Source organism: Bos indicus, chromosome X, assembly GCF_029378745.1.
Source record: "Bos indicus isolate NIAB-ARS_2022 breed Sahiwal x Tharparkar chromosome X, NIAB-ARS_B.indTharparkar_mat_pri_1.0, whole genome shotgun sequence".
Taxonomy (NCBI): Eukaryota; Metazoa; Chordata; class Mammalia; order Artiodactyla; family Bovidae; genus Bos; species Bos indicus.
In genome coordinates, this window is record NC_091789.1 from 883002 (window position 1) to 888382 (window position 5381).

The 5381-nt window shown below is 41.0% G+C and overlaps 1 non-coding gene across 1 annotated transcript; it reads left to right on the plus strand.

The window, feature by feature from the left end:
• Nucleotides 1-357: 357 nt before the first annotated feature.
• On the plus strand, nt 358-429 carry TRNAS-GGA (transfer RNA serine (anticodon GGA)). The gene has a single exon. It is a non-coding gene; the product is annotated as a tRNA-Ser (tRNA).
• The last annotated feature ends 4952 nt before the right edge of the window (nt 430-5381 follow it).

Below are 5381 nucleotides of genomic sequence, written 5' to 3' on the forward strand. Positions count from 1 at the left end.
GTCTTCTCCAACACCACAGTTCAAAAGCCTCAAATCTTTGGCACTAAGCTTTCTTTTCTTTTTTTTTAGTTTTCTGAATGTTGAGCTTTAAGCCAACTTTTTTTTTTCATTTCATTTTATTTTATTTTTTAACTTTACAATATCGAAATGAGTCACCAGTCCAGGTTTGATGAACAATACTGGATGTTTGGGTCTGGTGCACTGGAGTGACTCAGAGGGATGGTACGGGGAGGGAGGAGGGAGGAGGGTTCAGGATGGGGAACACGTGTTTACCTGTGGTGGATTCATGTTGATATATGGCACTAAGCTTTCTTTATAGTCCCTGTAGTCATATAGTCATATAGTTCTTTTCGGGCTTCCCTGGTGGCTCAGAGGTTAAAGCATCTGCCTGGAATGTGGGAGACCCAGGTTCAATCCCTGGGTGGGGAAGATCCCCTGGAGAAAGAAATGGCAACCCACTCCAGTACTCTTGCCTGGAGAATCCCATGGAGGGAGGAGGCTGGTAGGCTACAGTGCATGGGGTCGCAAAGAGTTGGACATGACTGAGAGACTTCACTTTCTTTCTTTCTTTCTTTAGAGTCCAACTCGAACATCCATACATGACTACTGGAAAAACCATAGCTTTGATTAGATGGACCTTTGTCAGCAAAGTGATGTCTCTGCTTTTTAATACACTGTCTAGATTTAAGTTATTACAAAAGAATAAAAAGATAAAATTTTAGAGGAAACATTTCAAGCCTACATAAAAAAGATGATGCACTCCCTATGCCCATCACCAATATTCAACAATCTTTAATATTGCCTCACTTGCTTTATCTATCCTTTTTTTGTTATTATTATTGCTGCTAAAGTATTTTAAATACATATTATTACTCATATCATAATATACTCTATCTTGATGATGTGTTTCTGAAAGTCTGAACTTTTTATAAGAGAACTATATATAATTTTTATGAGATTTTTTATGAGATATAATTCTTATGAGATATAGTTTGTATAAGAGATAAAAATTTTATAATTTTATGAGGGATATATAATTCTTATAAATTTTATGAGAGGTATATATAATTTTTTAAAATTTTGCATAATTTTTATGTCTCATAGCAAACAAGCCAACAATAGTTCTGTGCTAATCTGTTTCAGATCTCATTTGATATGTGTGATAGTCAGCCTCCAAGATGACACCACATGCTCCTCACTTTCTGATATGCAAACTGTTAGATAGTACCTTCCCACACTGTACCAAAGTTAGCCTATGTGACCAATAGCATACAGTAGAACTGTTGATATGTCATTTCTGAGATTAGGTTAAAAAAAAAAAAAAAAACTGTGGTTTCCATCTTGTGTACTTTGTCCCAATAGGGTCACTCATTCTGGGGAAAAAAAAAAAAGCTGCCATGCTGTGAACTGGTCTATGGAGAGGCCCACATAATGAGGAACTGAAGCCTCTGGCCAACATCCAGAAAGGAGCATAAACCTGCCAACAACCATGTGAATGAGTTTGGAAGCAGATTTTCCAACCCCAGCCAATCTCTGTAATGACTGTAGCTCTGGCCAACAGCTTGACTACAACCTCATGATAGACCTTGAGCCAGAAACACTCAGCTAAGCTGCTCCAAGAATCCAGCGTCTCAGAAAATGTGTAATGTAACAAATGTTTGCTGTTTTAAATTTCTAAATTTTAGAGTAATTTTTAAATAGCAGTAGAAAGCCAGTATACTGTATAACACTGCTCCCCAAATTTAGTGCCTTAAAACAACTAGGTTTTATTTTTTATTTTTATGAGGATGAAGTGACTGGCTTTTCTACTGATATTGCCTGGACTCAATCATGTGGCTGTATTCAGCTGACAAGTTGTCAGGGGTCTAGATTCATTTGAAACATCTGGGATGGCAGGACCTTTCTCTTCACATGGACATTAATCTGGTCTTTCTCAACAGTATCTCAATTTCAGGACAGCATTTTATGTGATTTAAGGCAGAATTTTCCAGGCTTTATTTTTAGGATTAGTCTCTGGAAAACACATGATGCTACTTTTATCATATTCCACTGGGCAAAATAATAGGGAAGGTCCAATTCAAGGAATGGGGGAAAATATGCCACTTTTTGAAAGCGGGAGCTGTAATGTATTGTGGCCATGCTTTCCAATCTATCATAGTTTCTTCTAGGCACAAAAGATGGGCTCGATAAAGGACAGAAATGGTATGGACCTAACAGAAGCAGAAGATATTAAGAAGAGGTGGCAAGAATACACAGAAGAACTGTACAAAAAGATCTTCACAACCCAGATAATCATGATGGTGTGATCACTCACCTAGAGCCAGACATTCTGGAATGTGAAGTCAAGTGGGCCTTAGAATGCATCACTACGAACAAAGCTAGTGGAGGCGATGGAATTCCAGTTGAGCTGTTTCAAATCCTGAAAGATGATGCTGTGAAAGTGCTGCAGTCAATATGCCAGCAAATTTGGAAAACTCAGCAGTGGCCACAAGACTGGAAAAGGTCAGTTATCATTCCAATCCGAAAGAAAGGCAATGCCAAAGAATGCTCAAACCAGCACACCATTGCACTCATCTCACACGCTAGTACAGTAATGCTCAAAATTCTCCAAGCCAAGCTTCAGCAATATGTGAACTGTGAACTTCCTGATGCTCAAGCTGGTTTTAGAAAAGGCAGAGGAACCAGAGATCAAATTGCCAACATCCGCTGGATCATGGAAAAAGCAAGAGAGTTCCAGAAAAACATCTATTTCTGCTTTATTGACTATGCCAAAGCCTTTGATTGTGTGGATCACAATAAACAGTGGAAAATTCTGAAAGAGATGGGAATACCAGACCACCTGATCTGCCTCTTGAGAAATTTGTATGCAGGTCAAGAAGCAACAGTTAGAACTGGATATGGAACAACAGACTGGTTCCAAATAGGAAAAGGATTACGTCAAGGCTATATATTGTCACCCTACTTATTTAACTTCTATGCAGAGTACATAATGAGAAACGCTGGACTGGAAGAAACACAAGCTGGAATCAAGATTGCTGGGAGAAATATCAATAACCTCAGATATGCAGATGACACCACCCTTGTGGCAGAAAGTGAAGAGGAACTAAAAAGCCTCTTGATGAAAGTGAAAGTAGAGAGTGAAAAAGTTGGCTTAAAGCTCAACATTCAGAAAACGAAGATCATGGCATCCAGTCCCATCACTTCATGGGAAATGGGGAAACAGTGGAAACAGTGTCAGACTTTATTTTCCTTGGCTCCAAAATCACTGCAGATTGTGATTGCAGCCATAAAATTAAAAGACACTTACTCCTTGGAAGGAAAGTTATGACCAACCTAGATAGCATATTGAAAAGCAGAGACATTACTTTGCCAAAAAAGGTCATCTAGTCAAGGCTATGGTTTTTCCTGTGGTCATGTATGGATGTGAGAGTTGGACTGTGAAGGAGGCTGATGCCAAAGAATTGATGGTTTTGAACTGTGGTGTTGGAGAAGACTCCAGAAAGTCCCTTGGACTGCAAGGTGATGCAACCAGTCCATTCTGAAGGAGATAAGCCCTGGGATTTCTTTGGAAGGAATAATGCTAAAGCTGAAACTCCAGTACTTTGGCCACCTCATGCAAAGAGTTGACTCATTGGAAAAGACTCTGATGCTGGGAGGGATTGGGGGCAAGAGGAGAAGGGGACGACAGAGGATGAGATGACTGGATGGCATCACTGACTTGATGGATGTGAGTCTGAGTGAACTCCGGGAGTTGGTGATGGACAGGGAGGCCTGGCGTGCTGCAGTTCATGGGGTCACAAAGATTCAGACACGACTGAGCAACTGAACTGAACTCAACTTGTATCAGAGAGTTTATCCCTTCACCCAAAATTCAAATCCCATTATGACATTTGGCTCAGGCTCAAAAATCTAACCTCATTATCTAAATCTAATCTAAATATAGAGCAAACTCATTAGATATAGTTCATCTCTGGGCTTCCCAGGTGGTGCTAGTGGTAAAGAACCCACCTGCCAATGCAGGAGACACAGCAGATGCAGGTTCAATCTCTGGGTGTGGAAGATCCTCTGGAGGGGGCATAGCAACCCACTCCAGTATTCTTGTCTGGAGAATCCCACAGACAGAGGAGTCTGGCTGACTATGGTCCATAGGGTCACAAAGAGTCAGAAACACTGAAGTGATTTAGTACACATGCATGCAGTGCATCTCTGGAGGTGATCTTCTTGATTCTGAGACCTATCAAGTAACAGAGATATTATCTGCCTCCCTCAGATATACATAGGGGTTTCCTAAGTGGCTCAGTGGTAAAAAAAAAAAAAAAAAAAAAAATCGACCTGTCAATGTAGGAGACGTGGGTTTGATCCCTGAGTCTGGAAGATCCTCTAGAGGAGGAAATGGCAACCCTCTCTATTATTCTTGCCTGGAAAATCCCATGGATAGAGGAACCTGGTGGGCTATAGTCCATGGGGTTGCAAAGAGTTGGACACAACTGAGTGAGCATACACACATAAGAGACAAGGATAGGATTACTGTAATGGGTGCTTCCATTAAAAAATGGAACAAGGTAAGGTAAGCAAAACAGATAAACATTTAGCTAATCTTAAGTTCAGTTCAGTAGCTCAGTCTTGTGTGACTCCTTGCAACCCCATGGACTGTACCACACCAGGCTTCCCTGTCCATAACCAACTCCCGGAGCTTACTCAAACTCATGTCCATCAAGTCAGTCATGCCATCCAATCTTCTCATCTTCTGTTGACCCCTTCTCTTCTGCCTTCAATCTTTCCCAGCATCAGGGTCTTTCCAATGACTCAGCTCTTCTCATCAGGTGGCCAAAGTATTGGACTTTCAGATTCAGCATCAGTCCTTCCAAAGAATATTCAGGGCTGATTTCCTTTAGGATAGACTGGTTGGATCTCCTTGCAGTCCAAGGCACTCTCAAGAGTTTTCTCCAACACCACAGTTCAAAATCTTAAGTTCTGGAGGTGGTCCTAAGATGGCAGAGGAGTAGTATGGGGAGACCACTTTCTCCCCCAGAAGTTCATCAAAAGAATATTTGAACGCTGAGTAAATTCCACAAAACAACTTCTGAATGCTGGCACAGGACATCAGGCACCTAGAAAGGCAACCCATTGTCTTCGAAAGGAGGTAGGACAAAATATAAAAGATAAAACGAGAAACAAAAGAGGTACGGATGGAGATCTGTCCCAGGAAGAGAGTCTTAAAAGAAGATACGTTTCCAAAGACCAGGAAACACTCTCCCCAGCAGGTCTTTGGGGAGTTTTGGAATCTCAGAGGGCAACATAACTGGGAGGAAAAATAAATAAATAAAACCCACAAATTACGTGCCTAATGGCAATTCCCAGCCCTTGCATCTGCCACCAGC